The sequence below is a fragment of the Petromyzon marinus genome, chromosome 33, assembly GCF_048934315.1.
Source record: "Petromyzon marinus isolate PM22_M1 ecotype Great Lakes invasive population chromosome 33, UKy_Petmar_22M1.pri1.0, whole genome shotgun sequence".
Classification (NCBI taxonomy): domain Eukaryota; kingdom Metazoa; phylum Chordata; class Hyperoartia; order Petromyzontiformes; family Petromyzontidae; genus Petromyzon; species Petromyzon marinus.
In genome coordinates, this window is record NC_133699.1 from 3,053,763 (window position 1) to 3,079,020 (window position 25,258).

Below are 25,258 nucleotides of genomic sequence, written 5' to 3' on the forward strand. Positions count from 1 at the left end.
CTTATTTATCGTGTCACTTATATTCTCAACGACCACTCAAATGATTATTTTGTGAACGTTACACGTCGGTTTTTTTTTTGGGATCAAGTCGCGTAAATAAAAAAATGCGTGCCATAAAACCCTCCTCCACGCCACACAGCCGGTGACTAAAGTTGTCGCGCGAACGAACGTGCCAATTTGAACAAACAAGCAATTCCGGCCACTGCCCGTCGACGCTGGGTGCGGCTAGCAGCGAAACGTCGTACCCACGTGAACGTTGACACGTGACTCACCAACACACCTGCGCGCTTAAAGCAGAGTCGTCAATCGGCACGCTTGTTCGTGTGGCAACCTTGGCTGATTATAATGATTTCGTGCGAATAAAACAAGTGGAACGCGCCTCACGAGGGAGGGTGCGGGGGCGGGGGGGCTGAGAGAGAACATACGGAGGACAACAGAGGGAGGAGAAATTGAGAGAGTAAATTGCGGTGTAAACACTTGTAAATTCCAACATTTTAGTTGCCCTGTTCTGAAATCATCACGTTCTAAGGAAAATGTATGTATGTTGAACTTCTTTCGCACGGTACGTAGTCAACTGTGCTAATCGGAGGTGCGGGGAAAGTGATGATGTTTGCAAGTTAATTGTCTTAATGGTCCCCAACATGTTGCCACTCGTGCAAATGTTGATATGTTCAGCGATTAATTAAGAAATAAATTGCAATCCATACCCACGCCACACATTCACTGTATCCCCAGAGCTCTATGCACAGACTCTTGGTTAATAGGTTATAAATAGAGTGGTGCTTTACTAGTGAACAGGGCGCTTAAATGGTGGCATTATGTGCAGATCTTTTTACCCTTGAATGCTTTCTGGCTGATTTTTGCCTTCGCAATGTGGCACTTAGTCGGCGAGTTGCTACGCACCGACTCCCTTGCTTCTGTTTATTGTGCGCGAATACCTTCATGCCAGCGTCCAAAACTAATATTTGAGAAGTCATCAGTGCCCCTAATGTGTGCCGAATGGGGTCCTTCGACGTGGGGGGTCTGCGTCGTCTGCTGCTGCTGCTTTTGCCGCAACCGGAGAAGGGATGACTTCAGCAAAGCAAAAGAACCAACACAGAACCCCCCTCCTCACACGCACTTGTGACTGCGCGCGTGATCGAGCGATGCCCCTCGCACGGGCCGAGTCTGCGTGGCTTTTTTTCTGGTCGACATTTCCCATCCTCGTGTCGCGCAAGCGGCACTGCCGTGCGGATACAATTGAGGGACCTCCTGGCCAATTAGTGGTGCTATGGGGGGGGGGGGAGAGGGGGGGGGGTCCTCGACCTCCTGTAACGCGCCCCGTGCCGCGCATAGCGCACGCTCCATCGTATTAAAGTGGCCGCACATTCGTCAACTGCTTCACGGTGCAGCGAATGCCGAACTGGGTGCACACAATGGGAGTTTTCCTGCTGCTGCTGCTGCAACTTCATTACCGGAAAAGTCATAGAGGCCACCAACGAACCCTCCGTCCAAACGATGTTGTGTGAGGTGAGTGGCTCTATGGCACTCGTCATGGTGGAGCGATGGAACGCACTGCCTGGACCCATCAAGAAGGCCACGAGTTATGCCGTCTCCAGGACAAAAACATCTCAAAAACAGATTTTTTTTTTTACATTGGCTTTTCCAGAATTGTGATGTATTTTTGTTTATTGCACGAAGATTGTTTTTGTTTCATTGGATGTTTTTTTTGTAATGTTTCTGTTCACATGTTTGGCGTCAGCCAGCCGTGATCAATAGACTGCTGCATGAAGGCCTCCCACCCCGAGCCGTCGCCAACTCTCACCGTCCCGTGATGTTCCAATCCAACTGGCGCTATGCGAGCACGAGCTTATCTCATCGCTTGCTCCCCAATTGCTGCATTTCCGCGACGGACATTCTCTCAAGCCCATTCTCCACTGGCTGTCACTATCACGTCTGTCTTGACCACCGGCCACTATCCCTTCGACTCGCATCAGTACATTGCAACTTGCCGTTGAGCAAATACACGTCCCGGGATTTGGTTTAAAGGCGGTATGCAAAAATAATACCATTGTTATTCTTTTTAAAGACGAGGTTACACTTGTAAACCTGTGATTGCAATCCCCAGCAGGGGCAGACAGGCAGCCAAAACATTGGCAAATTCATCTCCAATTGGCTTCAGTGACCCCAATCATGAACCTGCAGTCAACATCGTCATCGTGGACCTTGATCACTCTTATCAACAGAGTATTGTATTTGTGTTACACCCTTAAACCCCCTGGGCTGTGTAGATGCATTGTGTAGTTCAGCTTGTGTTTGTGCTCCTCGAAATAATATGGATGTACTATATTAGGAATGTGTCTATAAACAAAACACCCTCAATGCCCCCGATCTTGTCAGTTCTCAGCAGCTAAGCATCAGCCCGCACTGACCAGCATGAAGTATGGTCAAAAGATCCCTCACAGCCTGCACGGGCGTGGGAGGCCCTAATCCAGCAGTCGATTGTCACCATTCAAGGTCGCGATTCAATTCGATACAAAAAACAATATCTGTAAACATTGCGGTGAATTCAGTGCCTCTAGCAGCTGCGAGGGTCACGTGAACCCATTTTATTTACATAATGGAGGATAATAATTTATGTACAGGCGGCTTGATATTAAGAAAGATGCCGTTAAGGAATAAAGTTTGATTGATTGATTGCATACAAGTCATCTAGCCTTGTGGCTCAGCGACAGAGCTACCAGCTCGCAAGGGGAAGGTTGCGAGTTCAAACCCTTGGTTGGGGTCCCACTCAGCCCATCATCCCTCTGGGGTCATTAAAATGAGAATGGCACAGTATGAAATGTCACAGATCCCTTGTTGCTTTTTAAAGACTGTTAAAAGTTAAATATGCCCACTCTCCGTGTACCAGTGTCTTGAGATGCGATTGCATTTAGACACTAAATCCATATCGTATTTTATTGTAAAATGTCAATTGCAATAATAATGCCAAAATCTGCATTTCCATTGGATTGATGTTGGGCACCGTCCTAGCCATCTCGTACGAATGGAACACTGAGCCACGAGCAGCCATGTGCGTGGGATTTCCTCACCCAACAATCATAGAATCTCTAGCCAATTTTATAATTCATTGGCAACATCAGATTGTGTCAGTCTGACCAGGCTTTCCCATAGGCCGTTTAACTTTTTTTAAAATGATTTTTTCTCTCATTGCTTATCCATTAGTCGAAGCATTTAAATTGTTTTCTCCTTTATTCCAACGGGCGGGCAAACGTTTTCATGAAATCTTGAGCCCATCCGTAAAAGCGATGGCCAGCCATATAAATTTGGAAAGATTGCTGGGATTAAAAGCTTAAAGGTACACGCGAGGGTGGAAAAAGTATGTTCGGAAAAAGGCTGCGGCAGAAACGTTAATTCAGTTCCTATCGCTACTGTGTAATCCGTTTGTCTGCTAAATCATTGCATTATCTAGAGCCTCCGATAAAACACGTGCTCGTGGACATACGAGGAGACACGCAAATGGACTTGCGCCTGTGGGCCGCGGGTAAGCACGCGTCCGCACATCCATGGGATATTTATCCATTACAAAGGCACGGTGTGTGCACTAGGTGTGCTAATGTGGCGTTCACCTAAAGTGGCTTTGCAATTATTGCAAAATGCAGCGCGGCAGATGCGCTCGTTTATTGCCGCATGCCTCGGAGCCCTTCGAGGCAAGTGCGCATGGAGCGTGAAATGGCACTTGGCATTTACTAAATTACTGCCAAATGATGTCTGTGCATAAGGCACGGTGGTATATATATATATATACCGTAGATAACGGCAAAAGCCATCGCGTTAGATGATAGGTTAGCACTTTGTTTTGTCCGCGGCTGCGCACCGATAATGGATAACGGCGGGATCGGTGGCGTCCGGCTGAGAGGGCGCGCATTCTATCACCGCGACACCGTGGCGGAGCGGAATTCATCGATTCTGCCCAGGCGACCGGGAGTCGTGGGGGAAATGGGGGGGGGGGGGGCGGGCAGGGGGGTACATGCTTAATTAAATAGAACCACACCTGCGCAGGCCCCCCACGTGTCGCCGTGTGGGCGTGATGTGCGTTCCGCACGCGGTCAGACCGCGGAGTAACCGTCACACCAGGTGCACCGCACTGAGAGAAGTCGGCTCCCCGAAGGCTCGCACGCCTGCCCACGACGCTTGCCGTGATAATGAGCCCGGGGTTGACCACGGGGTCTCTGGCTCGCGCTGTCCATCAGAACCCCGATTTCCCAGCGTCCACAGCAGGCTGGTGGTGAAGGACCCCGTGGGGATTGAAATTTAAGAATATACATGCGCAAAGACAAAGGTCCCTCCGTATAGCCTCAACGGACTGTTGGGGCAAGTGTTGTTAGAGAGTAGCATCTGTGAAGGCCGGCACGGGGACACGAGGAGGTGGGTGGCCAGCACCACGCCCGGCCCTCTTTGTCTCCCCAGTGCCGATGTTTACACACTGCACCAGGTACTCATTTGAGGCTGAGTCGACCTAGGGGAGGCCCAGGACCGGTTCGGATAATCGTCACTGGTATTGGCCGTGAGCGGGAATTGAACTCGGGTCGCCGGATTCATAGCACACGGCGCGAATCGCTACACCTCCGCTCTCCACACACACACAGGGCCACACACACACGGCCACACACACACGGCCACACGCACACGGCCACACACACACGGCCACACACGGCCACACGCGCACACACACGGCCACACACACACACGCACGCACACACACGCACGCACACACACGACCACACACACACGGCCACACACACACGGCCACACACACACACGGCCACACACGGCCACACACACACGGCCACACACACACGGCCACACACACACACGGCCACACACGGCCACACGCGCACATACACGGCCACACACACGCACGCACACACACACACACACGTGTGACATGCTTGAGGGAGTATAGAATAATGCCTGGCGTGAGGCCCAATGTGCCCTTAATTTAAGACTGTGTGGAGTATTCCACTTTTAGCAAAGGGATGCTACTGGGAATCGGCTACCACCACATCGCTGACAATGCTATTTTCTATCCACCCCAAAGCAGCAGTGACGATTTTGTCGTCTCCTTACCCTGTTTAGCCATAGTGGAGGTACTGTGAGAAAATTATAATCTAATTTTAAATATCCTCATTGCCTCAAAGTGAGGCTGCAATGATGAATGGAGTTTTGGCAGCAGTGCATTTGACATTGATTTTTTAAAAATAATTTTTGTAGTCATAGAGCCTCAGCATAACACGTGTACGTCTGAGCACTTCTATGGGTGTCCTATTTTTTTGGTTCTTTCACGTAGGTATAAAATAAAATAAATCACGACGTTTCGGGCGCAAAACACAAGCGTCCATCATCAGGTGACTTTACCATCAGGTGGCCACCTGATGATGAACGCTTGTGTTGCGCCCGAAACGTCGTGATTTATTTTATTTTATACCCACGTGACTTTACCGAAAGAACCAAAGAGTATGGATTCCTGCAGTCACGAAAGCTTCAAATCAAGATTGTCCTATTTTTGTAATAGCAACACGGTACTACATTGTATTTAGATTGTATTTCACAATGTGACCCTTTGCTTATTCTTAAAATTTTAAATGAATTTACGCTGTATTACATAGCCACGCGATATATATGCAAATATTACGAAGAGTCGATTGTGTACGCTATAAATGTGCAGTCTTTATAATTTACAGCCATTTTTCAATCCACTGCTAGATAAGGGCCTCCCGACTCCGCTCGGATTATAATTGGAGTTGTTTGGCCATACTTCACTAAACTGGTTAGTGCAGGTTGGTGAAGGGGGTGCCCCTGGGATTTTAGCCCTGGTCACCAGGTAAATGTCCAGGTAAATATCCAGGTAAATATCCAGGTGTCCAACGTCTCTCCGCATGTTGCTAATAGCCCAGTATTGACTTGCATTGCGCTGCAGGATTAGGTTTAGAGAAATTGCAAAGCGCCGCTTTCACATGATTTCCCCAAGTGGCAATTAAGTAAAGTGTTTCAAAAAGAAAACCAATGCAAACAAAAATCGAATGAATATCTACGCCGTTAGTCGTATTAATTTATTCAAAGTTGGACAGTGCTCTCCTTTCTCTCCATGTTAAATTATTTGTGCTGATTTATACAAAAAAGTACAATGCTCCTATATGTATTTCTGCTGGCTTTGTACCTCGTATTTGTTCACTCTATGCTGGTAAGTGTAATCCAGAAGTTGAACACGAAATTTAACACTCTTCTGAAATCCGTGGTCCGCCAGGAATTGTCTAACTGTGTTGTTGGCTTGACTGGTTGTGCTTCACATAATGTTTCTTGCGTTTGTTGAATTCTCGTCTCTCATCTTCTTGTTGTATTTACCTCCATGATTTGTTCTTGACACCCGATGAAGATCGCTTGTGTTGTGATTGAAACGTCGTGATTGTTTTGTTTTGTTTCAATATAATTTTATTGTATTTCTACATACGTGACTTTACCGAAAAAGCCAATGAGTACAATGCTCCTGCATAGTTAAAATCTAATGAACGCGAAAAATATCTGTGGTTTTCTTTTTCTCTCGATTTGAGTTTGGCCGTCTTACAACCGGCTTCTACGCAATCTTCGTCCCATTGATTTGGCGCAAACACGAACATAATGTAGAGCAACGTGCGCAGTGTAAAGGGAAGAAAAAAAAACTGACGCTGGGATATCTGAATAGGCATGAAATAAACTCTCAAATTGCAACATTTTTCAATAGGCAAAAGCTCCTCACTTCGCAATGCGATGCAACTCGTATTGTCGTATGATGCCATTTCCTTTGCTGGTAAAAAAAAAAAAACTTAAACGGTGCGTGGCGAATGAAAATAATTTGAGGAAAAGATTTGATCACCAGGTTGTTGGGCATATGCAATTCCATTTCGTGATTATGAGAGTCATCCCTCATGTTAATTATTTCATTTTTTTTTAAATACAGTATTTAGAAAATGTGATAATGATGACGATGATTAGAATATTCACGACAACAAATTCGATTTATTTTCATCCAGCTATATAAATTAGTGAGGGGGGGGGGGGAGGTCACACAGTGGTTATCACACCCTGCCATAAACCTAAGTTTGATTCCAGACCACAGCTATCATTAGTGGCGAGTGATATAGGAACCACAACGTGATCACCCCTTTCACCACTGCACTGACCAGCAAGTATAGAAGCATGGTAAACCAAATTGCATGAGTTGGCCTTCATCCACCAGTGGACTGACATTGGGCTTCACATATTTTTAATATTTACTGTAATTTAAGGATATTGCCACAGTGTAATGGTTCGCACATTGGACTTTTGGTGTCAAGTTATAAGCAGAATTATGGGTTATTACTTAGCACATTGGATTTGCAATTCAGAGGTCATTGGTTCAGTCTCGTGGCGGGGCAGTTGCAACAGAGGCCAGGTTTATTGAATTCCCCCTGTCGCTGGCCAGCAATAAATGGGGACACCACAGTCAACTGGCAGGTTAACACGTGGTGGGTTAACACGTGGTGGGGTAACACGTGGTGGGTTAACACGTGGTGGGTTAACACGTGGTGGGGTAACACGTGGTGGGGTAACACGTGGTGGGGTAACACGTGGTGGGTTAACACGTGGTGGGGTAACACGTGGTGGGGTAACATGTGGTGGGTTAACACGTGGTGGGTTAACACGTGGTGGGTTAACATGTGGTGGGGTAATATGTTATGGGGTAACATGTGGTGGGGTAACACGTGGTGGGTTAACATGTGGTGGGTTAACATGTGGTGGGTTAACATGTGAGTTAACATGTGATGGGGTAACATGTGGTGGGTTAACATGTGGTGGGGTAACATGTGGTGGGTTAACACGTGGTGGGGTAACATGTAGTGGGTTAACATGTGATGGGGTAACATGTGATGGGGTAACATGTGGTGGGTTAACACGTGGTGGGTTAACATGTGATGGGGTAACATGTGATTGGGTAACATGTGGTGGGGTAACATGTGGTGGGTTAACACGTGGTGGGTTAACATGTGGTGGGTTAACATGTGGTGGGGTTAACATGTGGTGGGGTAACATGTGGTGGGGTAACATGTGGTGGGTTAACATGTGATGGGGTAACATGTGGTGGGTTAACATGTGGTGGGTTAACATGTGGTGGGTTAACATGTGATGGGGTAACATGTGGTGGGTTAACATGTGGTGGGGTAACATGTGGTGGGGTAACATGTGATGGGGTAACATGTGGTGGGGTAACACGTGATGGGTTAACATGTGGTGGGTTAACATGTGATGGGGTTAACATGTGATGGGGTTAACATGTGGGTATGCCCACATCTTTCCAATACATCTTGCCAGCATGGAAGAATAGGCCAACATCATTTGCTAGAAAGAGCTGTAGTGGAGGCGCTACTGCAAGCAGTGAACATGAGCAAGCGATTGCTGGGATGCATAGGTATCTAACATTGCAATTTAAGTCGTTTTTATATATATACGTGAATCTAAATTCATTGATCACATCACAATTGGCTACTCGTTGACTGCTTGCCATGCGGACACTGAAAAAATGGCATTTGTTTTTTCACCATGGCTCAAACCACATCCCACTATGTGTATCACCCTGCTAAAGGATGACATTCAAGTGTGTTAAATTTGTGTTTCCTTTATAAACCAGCTATTTGGCACAAAGCTACGGGAATTACCAATCCTTTTCAAAAACCAGTGAAGCACATAACACCAAGCCGGGAAAACTATGAACCATCATTATCACTATTAACACCACATGCCAGATGCAAAATGTGGATGAATTAACTCTGAAAGCATTGCCGGTTTATGTGTTGAGGTCCCAATCTACTCGCGTCCCGGTGGAAAGTTCAAATTTAACACCTCATTATTTCTAAACTGTGACTGTGAATGGGCCTAACATGCATCGAGTTTACAATATAACAAGGCACGCGTGAGTGTTTGGGGGACTGAGGTTCAGTTATAACTTACGTGCGACTCTCATTCCACCTTTGGATAAGGGCCTCCACCCCCCCACACCATTATTTGACCATACTTCACCGTGCCGTTCAGTGCTGGTCGGTGGTGAATATTCACGAGCGTAGGAGTATAGTACTTTTTACTTTTGCTGCCGCTGCCTCCTGCTACCCACCAACGTGGCCCATGCAAAACCCTCTAGGGTGCTAATGTAGGTAAACATTAACACGGCCGTTTGCAAAACTCGGTAATTAAACATTAATGTTGCCAGCTCCTTTTGTGCATTAGTAATATTGCCCTCGCTCTTGCCGTGTCAGAACATCCACTGCTAAACACTCGAGATCATGTTGGCATTAATAATTCACGCTGCAACAGGAAGAAAAAAAAACATTTGTCGACATGAAATTGCATTAAGCATGGAAATCTATAAACAGAGATGGCTAGAAAATAAGTTAGTGTACCGTCTGTCTTATACTGACTTCCTACTCCTGTATTAAGGTTCACAGGTGTTAATGTTGAAATAATAATAATTATGCACGACTCGATTAATTATTCTCGTACAATATTCCGTCGATCTTGGTCGTCTAAATAAGGTGACGTTTTGCAAGGGTTCGGATAGTTTTTTAATGCGCCCCATCCTGCGCTTTTCCCGGCTCAGCCATCCTGCTGAGAATTCTATCGCCGTGCCTTGGTCCAAAAATGCTTTTCATCTCGCATTCGGTCACCGATATGGGCTCATCCAAGTCAACAATGACTTCAAGAGGATGAAAACTGGTTTTTAGAAAATTATGTTTGCACTTGAGTCCATCATGCTAATCTCAAGATGAAATGGATAGCGGGTGACCGTGTGAGGGCATCGGGTGTGGTATGTCAGTCCGTCAGGAGTACTCGGCAGACTCGAAGACAATGTGCCAGATTGGGTAATTAATTGATCTTTTTTTAATAACGATGTAGACAAGTTGGTCATATCTCCTTCCTGAATTTCTTACACAATCCATTGGTCGCACGGCCCTGTGAGAGTGCATTATTTTAGCAGCACCTCCGATGAGGATGGTTGGCTACGTACGGTGCGAAAGAAGTTCAACATACATACATATACATAACAAGCAAACTCTGGAGCAGTTTCGACGTACAGTGTCTCATCAACAGTCGCGCTTGCTTGCATCAATGCTGGTGTGAAAATCGTATTGCAGTGCAATCGTACTGGAAAGTATTATACGTTAATATTGCTTTTTTAATGTCATTTTTGACCCAGTGTCTCACGACAGGGCGCTGCGGGGCTACGCTGTCAGCCGGGGCCACTGCAAAACAAATACATCGCTGTACTGCACTATGCTCCGACGTCTATGCTCCCCCCCTTCCCCAACCAACCCGCATTGATCAGCGTGATGAACTATGATCAATCAACTCCCATGGGCAGACGCTCGTTCAGCAGTGGTTTGCGACAGGAGAGTGTACACGTCCTGTTGTTTGTTCTCCCCGCAGAGTGCGGATTGTAACGCTCTGCGACTGCCACCCGCTTCCTTTTTTACTGCATTGTCACCGTGGCGAAATGGCACGCGCGGCGGCATTGGAGGCTGGACACCTTCGGCTATTGCCATTTGGCTATTGTCATTTGGATGGTACTGACAGACATAGGAACGTGTGCCCGGCTTGTGTGTGGCCAGTATGCTGAGACGAGGACATTACACTGCCTAATCTCTCTTGAAGCTGCTTAGTGAGATTGATTGTCTGTCACTTGGTGATTTGCATCGATGGGGGAAGAGTTGTGCCTGCCATGCTGGGTTAAGCCCTATGAGCAGTTGGCAAAACTACTGCTCCGTGTAAATGCTCGCTTGATTATTTTTTTTAAAAGCGAATTATTAGCAATGAATTACCACGTGACCTTTATTAAATAATACAAGCTTTGCACAATGAAATGGGTTTTAAAAATAGCTGCACCTTTTTGAACCTGGTGACACGGGAGCAAAACTGTGCTAATTTGTACCAACAAAGGGACCATGGTGAGTTCTTTATATATTTAGTTTTTGTGTCAGAAATGTCATGTTTTTTATGCTTGATTTGCTGCCATTCGTCGTCACCTAAATTGTTAATGGTATTTATTTTACACGCCTTTAAATTACTTTGGAGAGCCAGTGTGGAGAGTGACAAAAAATAATTTAAACAAAAAAATCAGTTTGTAAAGAGGTGGATCGATGGCGCAGCATGTGGACTGCACTCCGAAACCCGGCGACCCGAGTTAGATTCCCAGACATGGCGAACATTAGCGTCAAGTGGTATCCGAACTGCTCCTGAGCTCCCTGCCGCCGTCACAAGCCTGCACTGGCAAAGCGTGGGGAAGTATGGTCAAACAATGACCTACACAGTGCGAATTAAACGAGTGGGGAATGTAAATTCCCGTTTATTCTACACTGTGATTAATTAATTAGGCTTACCGCTCAGAACTAATTAAAAATCGCTAAAATGTTTGATCTAATTAGTGATTGTTGTTATTAACAAACTCCGTGAAACTTTCTAATGCATATCAGTGTTGCGGACATTCATACAGTGTTGAAACTTTAAATTGTGTATTGATTAAACAGCGATGGGACCTCTTTGCGACTCTGCGTAATGCTTGATTTGAGGCTTTCCATGTTTTAAGAAATATGTTCTCTTACCATATTTGTGCACGTTATTCCACAGATGGTGCCATCCCCTTTCATCGTTTCAATATTCGTCTTCTGTATCTTAGTCTTCTGCAATGAAGAGCACAGGAGACACAAGTCCAGCATAAGTAATGTCACTCGTTTGATGTTCATAATGTGCCTTTGTTCACATTTGTCAGTTACACAGGAATGAATTGATCAAATGCACAATGTGCAGTGCGTTATCTCACTGCTGTGCGAAGGCCTTCCCGTGCCGTATTTATCGTTGGGGGTGGGGGTAGTTGCCCATATTTCACCATGCTGCTTGGTGCAAGTTGGTGAAGAGGGGGGGGGCGTGGCAGGGGGCGGCCGGTATCAGGTCAAATATCACTTGCCGCCATTGATCTTAGTCTTCACCGGGCAGCCAACTCCGCGTCCGTTAATCATCGCCCCCATTGTTCCCTAATAAATATTTCATTTATATCTCGATTCGTGTTATTCAACCATAAAATGATTTTTTTTTTAAACCCAATGGAGATGCACGACTTTATCGCTGCGCGTATTAAAAGGCATCGTTATGAATACGGTGTCAAGCAAAAACAAGGGCTTGAAAACAAACCCTGGTCAGTTACCGACGAGAGAAACCTAAGAATGAGTGCCTACAGGCGCTTGAGTACGACGGTGGAACCTCACGGGGGCTCCTTCTGCCTTTAGGCTGGCATGTGGAGGCATCTATTGCCACGGCTGACTGCCAACTTGTTGAAGTACTTGGAATAATTGTAAAGCTGTGTGTCTGACCATGGGCGTTAAAAAAAATGTGAATATCGGCAGCGCAAGCTGATGAAGGCCACCTGGTTGGGAGTTGACCCATTGGTTGTAAGATGACCGTAAGCAGCACTTTCGATTAAAAATGTCATAAAAGTGAATATTTATTTATTTGAGTATGTAGATGTATAAATGTTATGGTTATCGAGGAGAATAACATTCAAACAAAATAATGCTGAAATTGCGCGATCCCTTTGATCCTACGAATGTAAATGCTAACAAAGACAGTTGTTTCTAGCTCTGCCAACTCCATTTTATTTGCAAGTATTCCATGAATAAATGTACTGTGCATTGACACGCACAGTCTTCTCTCCATGTGTTTTTCCACCCAGCACACATTGAACGTTAATTTGCTCTTGTTGAAAATGGGACCGTGTGTCTATTAAAGAGCCCAGCATGTAAAAATATCACGATAAATTGTCCTGCTTATTGTTTATGTTTCATTTAATGTTTTGCTTCATCTGTTTATCTGATGGCTAGTCTGTATTTCTAATCTGTTTCTAACAGCTTTGTTTATTTCTTTGTGCCCCTATCTGTCTCCCCATGTCTTTGTACAAGCCTCCCTTTATTCGGCGGGTTTCCATGTTTGTATACCAATTCCATCAATAGACGGTAAATATCACTCTCGTCGTTTTTTTTTGGCTTGGCCTTTTTTGCTGATGATATCAAAGCAGCCAGCCATGTGATCTGCGATGCAAGCAGTCAATCATATAGATCCAGTTGCAGTCCCACCCCCACCCGCCCTTTAAGTGATTGGCAGCTGTTTTCTCTAAGCAGGACTACTAACATCTGCACGTTGCCCATTTTATGTATATTCTATTTCGGGTTAACATTTAATTTTTGCATAAAAAATCCATCTGGATACCCCATAATACAAACTTGAATATGGCGTTCCCTGCAGCACATTTTTTTTGTGGAAATATAAACAGCTTGAACCCTTCCACACCAAAGCCGACTGAATTTTCCAATGGAGTGCTGTCCTTTTGAAATGTGAATAATAATAAATAAAACATCTCCAACGTACACACTTTGAATCGAACTCTAGCAAGCAATGAATGTTATTAAAATGTAAAAAAATTTTCTTTGCCTATTTTTAGTTTAAGTATTAAAGCTGTGAAAAGGTCCAGGGATTGGCTGCGTTTTGTGTGTGTGTTCATTTGCATGGATCGTTAAGGTCACATTGGATTGGTATAAGTATTCATCCCGGCACTTGTGCTATTCCTTTAATAGACCCACATTTTAATGGCGCTTGAGGTTATATAATTTCATACTGATTTATCAGCTTGCAAGAGGTGAGAGTTCCTATACTTTTCCAGGATTATGATACTTGATTAATAACAATGGCCATTAACAACACCATTTTTGCTTTAAACAAAAGCTTTCAAGCGTGCTAAAAGACGTGGAGAGATGCAGGCGGTTTGGAATTACGTTGATAAGCAGAGGAACACGTGGATTCTAGAACACACGCAGGTTAAAGACAATTCAAACTGTTGAGAAAACCAAGTGGGCCTGGACAGGGATGATGCCAGATGATCAATGATAGTGACCGAGAGCGTCAGCCAAGTAATTGAAGGCGTCGAACAGCATCCCTCCAAAGGAGATGGAGCGATGCAATCAGCTTGTGTGCAAGATGCTAGGTGGATTACTACGTCGTAGGATCGTGAGAGGTGGCAGCAACTTAGGGAGGCCTGCATCCAGTCATAAGCTGAAAGTGAAAATTATGAAAACGGGTTCCAGTAAACAAAAAACGCATGCATATTTAACAAGCCGTGTTAATATGCGTGGTCTTCATTATCATAATCTTGCGACATTGTCTATCCACTGATGGATGCAGGCCCCCACATGCTGTTACCCTCTCTCCTCTGGTCTACTGATAACCACAGTCCATCTCCTGCACTTGACCTGATCTCATCACTCGATCGTCGTGGCAGTAAGTCTCAGGCAAGCGCTCTCCGTCGGCCTTCGTTTTTGTTACCAGTCCCGTCCGTTGGCCATCGTCTCTTCTAGCGATGCATCCAGCCCAAGCCTACTGACTCCCCTACACAGTCACCACGGCGTGTCCGTCACTCACGTGTACATTCCCTCATCCACGTGTTCCTCTTTATGTCTCTCGGTGTAATTCCAATCGTGTATCCTCTCCATGCTTATCCTGTGTGTCGACGTGTTTTTTTTTGTTCCATTTTGTTTGTCATTGCCCCGTGAATGTATTTAAATCGTTCTTCTTCAGGAACATCACAATCTTGACCTTGATAAAAAAAAAACAGATTTAATCTACTTTTCAAAAACATTGCATCCTCCCGTCGATTGCCTTTTGTTTTATTTTGATCCTGGAGCACCTTCAATAAACGCCCTCGGGGGTAACTTTTGTGCTCTCATTCCAGTTGTGTCCCCTCCAAAAATTATAGCTTTATATTCAGCAAACTTGTCATACGTGTGTAGTTGTTGTTTGGCTCACATTTATTTTGAGCCCAGCTTGGCACTCTTCATTGTTCAGTTCTCTTCAATCATAATCTGCAGTTAATTTTCCCTGGGCGTTATGCTGATTATGCCACCAGAAAATTCTGAGATTGCTAATACTCTGTCCGTGTATGCTTTTGCCTTTGTTTCTCTAAAGTTTCATCCAAGTCGTGCAAACCAGGTTTTGAAACAGAAGTGTCACGCATATGTATCGGACGTGTGGGCAGAAGTAAAACACATCAGTTCTGGAGCTATGCTTCCGTCACACGTATAATTAAAAAATGGAGAAAAACGTGATCTGAAAAATGTACAGACCGATTAGTTGTTTTATTACATGCACAGTAGAGTATATATTGTTAGCGAAAACCACAGGGAAGTGAGCAATGGTTATTTTAGAGGCCATCTCAAAGACGTGAGCAGGATGGATTTAGAATTGATTAATTTGATATGAAGAAGAAAAAGGCTCATTGCCTGCAACGTCGTCTACGATTTTTGTTTCCTTTTAAGGCCACGGTGTTATTGATGAATGTGTTGAGTTTTGGGAATTTACAATGGGGGTTTTGTTATCATGGGCCACCCAACATACTATAAATCAGATCCCAAGAAAAATTTAAGAATATTATCATATCGCATAAACTATGAAAATTAACTTGATTCATTTGTGACTATGCAGTCATTTAAGCTCTTACAAAGGCATTAATGTACAACAAAATATAGAAATTGTCAAAAAGCATTGCTGAAGAGATGGACCAGCTCCGTTGAGATTGCAAAAGAGTCAGGCAAGATGCGAGTCTCTCATCAAAGCAATTCACAGCAACATTAGAAGACAATCCAAGTAGCGACGAGCTATTTAAGTCGTGCCATTGGTTTTACTACATCATAGCTATGAAATTATGCTGCACCAAGAACTGGAATGTACACATGAATTAACATTTATCAACATTTAATTTTCTTCTACGCCAAATGCAGTCAGTATGAGAGCGACAGCACACTTTATCATATTTATGTCACGGTAGATGTTTTTATAGTGCATATGATTGTATCTGTGTCTTAATGTAACCCATGGTATTATACACTTTGGCAAATGTTGGTCTCAGTGATAATGCAAAAAGGACATATTTCATTGTACATGCTTTGATAACAATAATAATAATAAAAGATGGGAGATATATTATCTGGTGACCAGACTGACACGCATCTAAAGAAATGTCCGTTTAACCCAAACGCAACAATGCCCACATATACGCAGTGCCGTTATCTTGATCCGATGCATCTTAATATTGTGGCCAATACATCTATATGATACATAAGGCTGACTTTCACGAAGGCCTACTGTACTGTAAAAAAAACAACTCAGGCACACAAGCCTCACAACTCCGATTAGCACGATTGGCTACGTACAGTGTGAAAGAAGTTTAACATACGTTCATCCATCCATAACGATTTGTAGAGCGAAATTTGCCATTGCTCTTGATCAAATATATATTTAAAATCGATCCTCGAAATCATCGTCGGAATGATCATCGTGAACAGCGGTGTCTCCGCAAAGGACAGAGTTAACAATATTGCAATACACAAATATTCTGTGGCGCAGCGCCGTATTTCAGAGCCGTAATTGCTTTTCTTATAAAAACATTAGGACCGTCGGCTACGCTAGAGGCATGTTATATATTCAGTGTCGTTGGAATAATATTTAAAAAAAGGGGGACTGTAATATTCTCTAGAATTTCAAAGAATCGTTAAATGGGGCTCCATTCTTTTAGCTGTTAAATATTCACTTGACGTGCGTTTAAATTCCAAGAAGTGTAATTGGATTCCGAAGGCATAGCGACGTCATTTATGCCGCCCGAATCGCTGATGACCACCGCACCTCGCCGCCTCTCATTATGGTCGCGAAGATTCGCGAGGAAATTAGCGATCGTAGCGGACAAGCCCTCGCTGAAGGTCACGAAACGAAGAACGCCCATCACACCCTCCCACCCCTGTGACCCACCCCCACTTGCCCACATGTACCCCACCCCCCACTCCACCTGCCCCCCCCTCGTCCTTCCCACCCCCCAACCTTTCCACCCCACTCTCCGCGCCCCTCCCCAAACTCGCGCCCGCATGCCTCCTCCACCCTCTACAGCCCACCGTGTATCCTTGGTGGTAGCAAGGCACTCACAGGCATGCAGATAGAGCACACACGGATCTGAATTCTGTTGTTTGGTCGGCTGTAACGCCGTGGCTGTTTTATTTTTCTGGTTATATATATAAAAAAATCCAATTTCTGAAATTGAGCCGTGAGGTACAGAAAAAGATTTGCTCCCCGTCGCCTTAACTCCTCTGTCAACAGTCACGTGACCAGGTCTGAGGATTTAAAATTAAGATGTGATTGTGCTGAACTTGTTTTTCCTGCTATTGTTCGATTACCCGCAGCAGCCAGATGAGGCTCATTGCATGTGGAATTGAGATTTCTAAAATACGAATTCTGAAATGATTAATTTTAAATTGAAGTGATTTTATTCCTGTGGAATTTCAATGTATTTACATATCTTGAAAAAATGCATTCACATTGTACAAAGGACTACAAACGCAACGTGATAAACCTTACAATAAAATTTTCCTACAAATAAAACGCTCCAACTTTGTGTGACTTGTAATACCAGACAATAACAAAACAATGTGACAATTATGTATTTTAAGTTCCAAGCAAGCTTCAAAAAACACATATGAGCTATTCATTTCATTGACGTGATTTTTTTTTTACTTGAGATAGCTTCACGCTCGAATGGGTTTTCTTAAAAGTTGCATTGCAGAATTATCTACTTGCTGATTAAAAGCCAATTATAATTCACAAAATGAAAAACTTGAGTACTGTAATAATTTCAGCCTCTCTTGCGCGACTCTTGCTGTGCATGCAACTATGTTTGCCAGTAATGCGACCATTTTAATGCAAAAAAAATATGTTGGATGTTGGATGTTCATGGCACCAAGCACTTTCCAATGAAGTCAAATCCCAGCACCAATATATACATTCAATCACCAAATTAATCTTGATTTGAAGCTTTCGTGACTGCAGGAATCCATACTCTTTGGTTCTTTCGGTAAAGTCACGTAGGTATAAAATAAAATAAATCACGACGTTTCGGGCGCAACACAAGCGTCCATCATCAGGTGGGAAAGCATGGCCTGCTGCTGATGCCATGCTTTCCCACCTGATGATGGACGCTTGTGTTGCACCCGAAACGTCGTGATTTATTTTATTTGATACTTATGTGACTTTACCGAAACACCAAATTAATGTAATAAAAAGATGGCATTTCATGTTGTTTACAGATGATACATTTTTATTAAACACCACGAGCCAGTGAAACTTAATTTTGCGAGGCCTTTTACACAAGATAATTGACAGGTGGTCAGGCCATTTATTCTCTTTTCCACCAACAAAATATTTTAAATATATAGTATCGGTGTGAAAATAGCATCTCCCTGCCATGGTGACCTCGCCTGGTATACACGAGGTTGTAGGTTCGATCCCGACTCTGACACCTGTATATTTGGAGTTTGCATGTTCTCCCCGTGGTCGTGTGGATTTTTCTCCGCGTCCTCCGGTCTTTTCCTCCACATGCGCTAAGAATATTTGGCTGCTATGCATTTCCACGTGAAAAGCCGCTTCATTGAGCTATCATTTGTGGTCAGGTCGCTTCTGAAAAAGAGCTATTTCTCTCAGTGGGCCATACCTGGTAAAATAAATAAAAATATGACTTGATTTGTAGGGATTTGTATCTTCTTCATAATGATGTATGAGGAAACAGCTATGTTACAAACACACACACAAATAAATATTTCCCCCAATATAGCCTACGCAGGCTGTTGGGGGTAAGGGTTGTTAGCCAGTGGCTATGAAGCCCAGCATCTCACACGCCCAGCACCACGCCCAGCCTAATTTCTGTGTCCCCTGTGCTGATGTTCGCACACTGGACCAAGTAACTAATTTGAAGCTGAGTTGACCAAGGGAAGGCCCCAGGTCTGTTTCTGATAATCACCACCGGTGTTATAGCCATGGCCAGAAATCGAAAACGGTGTCTAACTTCGTAGTACACTATGGTAACCACTTAAACCACCACTCACATATGCAAACACCCACATTAACCTTCACACCATCTGGAAGTGCATTGCTATTTTCCTGTGACAGGAAATAGTGTATCTTCATATATTCACTATTTAAATTACACACGTAATAACCTTGCATTTGAAAAATATTAAAAAGTGATCATTTGCAATGAAAACAGAAACATACGTGGGATGCTTGATTAATAACAAACACAAAATCAGAGTGACATTAGACAGTGCAGCCTTGATCAAATATTTACTTTAATTGCAGTGGTGTCTTTTATGCAGTAATGGCTGACGGAAAGCCATTATTATAGCTGTAAGTCACACAAGCAATGGCGAAGCAAAATCAGGTTCACAGCTACATAAACTATTTGTTTATCTTGTGAAAGGTTACCAGTTGTTTATGAGTGGAATAATAATAAAACATCGAGCTGCAGAGAGGAACAAAAAGTGGCTCCAAGAAACAAGCCTATTGTACACGGCGTATAAATGTCAGCATTTGCATTTAAGCAGCTTATCGTGAATTCAGTTTGCGAGAATTAGGAATTTAGATTTTGCACGTCTGGAGTGTCCGTTTAGACTCTTATCAGTTAATTAGGAAAATTATATGCTTCCACACCACAAGCTGACCTCATGACAGAGTATGAGAAATATCATTAGGGGAGCATTGAGAGGTGGTGGTGGTGGTGGTTGAGGGTTGGGGGGTAGAAAAATGTAATTGCGTCATTGACTGCCATTTTGTGGTTCTGTGTCGCGTTCATTATAATCTTGCCGCGTGCTCTGCTCCGGCACGTGTGACTGGCGTACGGAATAATGCAGGCTCAGAAAGGTTGTGCTGTTCACTCTATTCATGTAGGGCACACTCCTGCTGCGAGCCTGCACAAAAGGCCACGGAGAAGGTAAAAAGGATAAATATTGAGGAGCATGAAAGAGGGGCGGACGGCACTCGCTCCAGATGTCCGGGGCCGTCTGAATCGAAAAGCCGGCAGAGGAAGGATCGGCAGTAATGCGAACATTGCGAACATTACTGCCGGCTTGATTGAAGCAAGACACTGCCCCCCGGAATACTTATTTAGCTTTGGCACCACGATGCAGGAATGCATAACAGGGGCAATGGCACGAGCAGTTTTAAAAAGCCAAACGAAATGCGCCCGCTTGTTTATACTCACAGAACACAAGGCCACAGTAAACCTTCGACACGATAAGTTATATTCTCATTATAAAACTGCATTCAGTGTTACACGGATGTCTGTGAAATATGAATTCGCATCTGCATCTGCAAATTTAGATTTGTATTTTGTACCTCACCTCTCCCGTTGTGGGGAAATAGCTTAGATGTGAAAAATGGTATGTCCCACGGTGCCATGGATAATTATGGGGTGTGGCGGTGGTGCAGCAATTCCCACACTGTGCAATGAACCACGGCTCTGATTCCCAGCCACAGCCACATCAGTGGCTAGTCATGTGGCACAAATATTGGACCACTCTCCTTCACCAGCTCGCACTCACCAATATAGTGAAGAATGGTCAAACGACTACCCATGACCTGCATAATGGAGGAGGGGGGGGGGGGCTTCAGCCATGGGCTGACAAAATCCTGCACAGTGCTGTAAATGCAAATGATGTATTGGTAATGTTTTGTTGCACGCTTGCAATCGAATGTATTGTGCTTTGCACCAATGTGGTAGCTGCATGCCTACTTAAACCACTTGCATGATCAACCACAACCTTGTCGCTTCAAGATGATAACTTCACCTAATAAATAATAACCCCCCCCTCTATGATAAATGGTACGCTCCACAAATGCCTAGGCTAATTACACGTGCCTGACTTAATAAGGGACCCTGCTGCTTGACGTACAGGTGAACACATTAATTGGAGAGCAAACGGGAGTGTGCCATCTCTATCGGGCTCAGGCCGCCTCCCCCATTCCACAAAATGAGATCAATTAATTGTTTAATTATTTTCGATATATATTCCATACATAATGTAACCGCACTTTTGTCATGTAGAAAGAAATCGCCTGTACTCTCATACGGCATCATTCCCCCCCCCCTTTCCTCACTGAATACAACATGCGATATATATGCACAGCAATTTATAAAACAATGAATTGGCGTGCATTTAGAATGGTTACACTAGTATGTATCACGATGTTGCTCATAACTCTGTAATTCTCTTTCACTCAGAGCTTCAATGATGGGCATAGGAATACATGGAGGCCACGTCAAAGCGTGCCATTGAGGAATGCTTGTCGTTTGTATTGTGCATTGTACAGGGTGGGACAAGACGTCTTGTGACCCTCTCTCAATTAATAGAGCCCCAACATTTGAGAATATGTTTTCCCCTTTTTTTCTGGCAACAAAACAGCTGTGTTAAGATGTTAAAACACCAAACTGAAACCTTTTTACAAGGAATCATGTTTGCATTCTGACCACACTACTTGTGGTCAGAATGCAAACCAAAAACATACTCTGGTAATATATTCATTCAATCTTGATTTGAAGCTTTCGTGATTGCAGGGATCCATACTCTTTGGTTCTTTCGGTAAAGTCACGTAGGCAGAAAAATAATAATAGATCACGACGTTTCGATCGCCACACAAACAACCGTATTCAGGTGGGAATATATTTGCATTGTCTTTGAAACTGATTGGTCCACACCAGAGATGGCTTTCTTTCGAGTCTCGTCTCAAACGGTGTTAGACCAGAGGACGCCAAAATGCGTACCCCAACATTTGTTTTCCTTTGCATGTTAATTTCTGTTTTAAATGAACCTTACTTAAAAATGTACATTACTTTTAGATAATTAAATGGGGTCATAAGACATCTCGACCTCTCTGCGCTGTAAACCTTACCCCCCCCCCCTCCCCCGGAATTTATATATTTAATAAATTAATTAGGTTAGCAGTAAAAACATAATAACGTACATATTATTCAACTTCTATTGGATGATGACTGAGCTTCTTTTCCTATCCGAGAATCCTGCACCATTGCATGGAACAGCAGGGGCATGCAGGTTGTTGGGAAGCACACTCGCTTCTGGGCTTAAAGCACTCATACGGTACATTTGACCTCTACACCGAAAACAAATTTCGCGAATAATAAAAAAAAACGAGCTGGAATCTGCAATTTTCAAAAGCCAGTTTGACTTTCCCTCTAAGGGTTAATGAAGCAGATAGCGTCCCTAAATATATAAAATTGTTCCACTGCTTTAAATCATAGCATGAGCAGATTACAGCACTGCACTTGCACACAAAATCATTAAGGTCTAATGATGAATAAATTACTGTTCGATCTGTGCACATAATGCATGAACATTCCTCTGACATTAATAATTGCATACTTGATTCTAAGTATGCATTAAGATGAACATTCCACCTTATGTTTAGTCAATTTCTTACGAAAAATAATATAACAAGTGGTACATTGACATGCTTGTTTTGTGTGCTTTACATTAAGTCATACAGAAGTGGTCACGTACGTTATTTTACGCGGGGCACCAAAACCCACATGATATTAATGGTGAGCCATTACCATTGTAGCTAACACGCTACGCAGTTGCAGTTATATGATACTACAGTTAAGTTGCCGTCGATTTTGTTCAGTCAAGGTTACAATGCACAATACACACGGCAGTAATTCCCCATTTTTGACAGGCTTGACGTGGCTTGCGTTTTATTCATTACGCCGATCGGCGAAGCTCTTGTGAAGTTTAGAGACACGGGGGGGGTGGGGGGGCGTGTCAGCAAATAAGGGAAAGGGGGTGGTCAATTGTTAGTACCAAAAAATATATTACATTAGGATGCCTAATATCTTAAAGCGAATGTTATGCCGCTCGTCATGCACCCACAATCTGTCAAGGGCGCGAACAAAGCATGAGATGCCCTGTGTCGGTAGCGTTGTTTCCGAGTCAAATGGCAGAACCACGTATCAAAGCATGCGCTTCAGTATTGACCAGTGGAGGCACCATTTATTGTAATAATCCAGAGAGAATGACTTTCCCTTGGCCCGTCGTGTCTCCAGCATGAGAAATAGGAGGATCTTTAGGGTCGCGTGGGTCAGCGAGCCGTAAGCAAAAATAAAATAGGGTGCAGCTCGGTGAAGATGCAGGGGCTCTTAATCTCAATGTACTCTCACCAGCTCGTGATTGACGAATTAATACGTAGGGGTGATGACAGTGATACTAATTATGATCATGATGGGAGTGATTATAGTTATGGGGTGAAGAGGTGGGATGGGATATTCTCGCTGAAATAAATTTGGAAAATTTAATATTGCCCTGGAGTGAACTTCAGGATGATGAATTGGGAAAATCGAATTTTATCTTGTGGTGACCTTAAAAGATAATTCTTAATTTTGAACAATTGATTTATGTTTATTGCGAATTCGTATTGGTTTCGGGCATACATTGGGTTTGGTTAGGTGTGCCTCCTGTTATTGTTGCTTCTTGTTTAACATGTAGGCTTTCACGACCAAAGTTATCTAGAATATAGGTGTTTTGGGTTAGATCGCATAAATGTAAGTGTTGTTACATGTGTCGTTCAACGCACCATCACCCGACACAGCCAATTAGTTACATTTGTCACGTGACAATCTTTTTAAGTGACCTAACCCACAAAACCTCGATCATTGTTGCTTCTTGTTCTTGGTGGTTATGATCCACAGTTTGCCAGTTTGATCTTCAGGCGCGGCATTTGAAACAATATGACAAGTTCGTTAAATCCCTCCACCTCTGTTTCAGCAGTATAAATGGGTACAACCACAGTTAGTGGAGCAGCAGGTCAAGTTTGGTGAGGTCTTAAAGCGAGGGGGGCTACCAACGTCTTCCAGGACGTGTGGCCAGTGTGGGAAGTTAGGCAAAATGTCCTCTAGTGGAGACCCTTTCGCCAGCAGTGGTGTGAGCAAGACATTGCAGGGCTGCACCTGTGCCTTTTTCGGTTCCATTGACGTCTTGCGCGTAATATTTTTCTGCAGCTCAAGAGCCGAGATTTACAAGTGTAAAATTGCACGGTCATGCTTTAACCTTAACATCTGTTTTCATATAATTGCAGATGAGCATTGAATATTTTCCAATGATTGATTATGGCATAACACCTGGGTTCATAATGAGGCCATATGGACTGAGTTTTACATCCATCCATTGTTCTAATTTAATTTGACCGCGGCATGATTTGTAATACTACACAAAACACTGCCAGCCAATTAATCATGCGTCCATGATCAGCCGAGACCGTCATCGATGAAAATGTACGAGAGTTTAACTACACTTGACACGATGAAGCCGCCAAGTTGCGTTCGACTCCCGGCTCACTTGAGTGTCGAGTGATATCTCGACTGGCTACATACCCCCCCTTCCCCTCACCAACCCACACTGACTAGCGTGGTGAAGTATGCTAAAAAATATATATAACAGATATGGTGCCGGTGGGTATTCATCCAGCAGTGGATTGACGGTTGCCTGTAAATGAACTCCACTTAAATTTCGATTTAAAGCTTTCGTGACTGCAAGGACTCATCTTCTTTGGTTATTTCGGTAGAGTCACGTAGAATGAGAATAAAGTAATAAATTAATAAAATAACACAATAAAATTCTCACGACGTTTCGGCCACAACATGAAGGCCACTTGTGTTGTGGCCGAAACGTCGTGAGAATTTTATTGTGTTATTTTATTTTATTAATTTATTATTTTATTCTCATTCTACGTGACTTTACCGAAAGAACCACAGAAGATGAACTCCACTTAACAACCGATTGCGTAGCTTTGGCTCGGTAAGTGGATTGCCTTGCGTGATGGCAGTTTGCCTTGCATGAATCTGTTACTCTGGCTGCGCGAGACCGATGCATCACACTCCTCCCCTGTCATTGTGCAGCTTCAACAAATAACTTCAGTGCACAAAGAACAACCTGACATTTTGAACGTCGCGTGCAGCACTTTGGGAGATTACTTGTCAAATTATTGTTTAAAAAAAAAAACGGAACCTTGCACTGGCAAAACAATTCACGTTTCACCTGTCAACAACGTTTAACAAACGTGTGGTTATGAACGGCATCTTTAGAGCATCGTATATTTTCTCGGTAGGGCAAATGTTGACACTGTATATCCAAGAGTCATTGGCATTTGCTTTGTGTGCTGTTGGTGAAATCAGCGGGTTAAATAACGTACCGATAAATGTTTACGTATCATTAAATGTGCAGTGTTTTATAATCGCCAAACGTCACTGCAAATAAATAGATTTGTGTGTGCAATGAATCAATAGCGGGTG

General features: G+C 43.7%; 1 protein-coding gene across 3 annotated transcripts in view; it reads right to left on the bottom strand.

Annotated features, from left to right (window-relative positions):
* The window catches only part of LOC116948318 (muscarinic acetylcholine receptor M3-like), a 79,220-nt gene that overhangs the window by 7,132 nt on the left and 46,830 nt on the right, over positions 1-25,258 (bottom strand). For 2 of the 3 annotated variants that reach the window (XM_032964870.2, XM_032964869.2), the window contains exon 2: positions 11,646-11,723. The exons of the other annotated variant lie outside the window; for it this stretch is intronic. The gene's annotated coding sequence lies outside the window, so the exon portion shown is untranslated. The remainder of the gene's footprint in view (positions 1-11,645; positions 11,724-25,258) is intronic. 3 annotated transcript variants of the gene reach the window in all.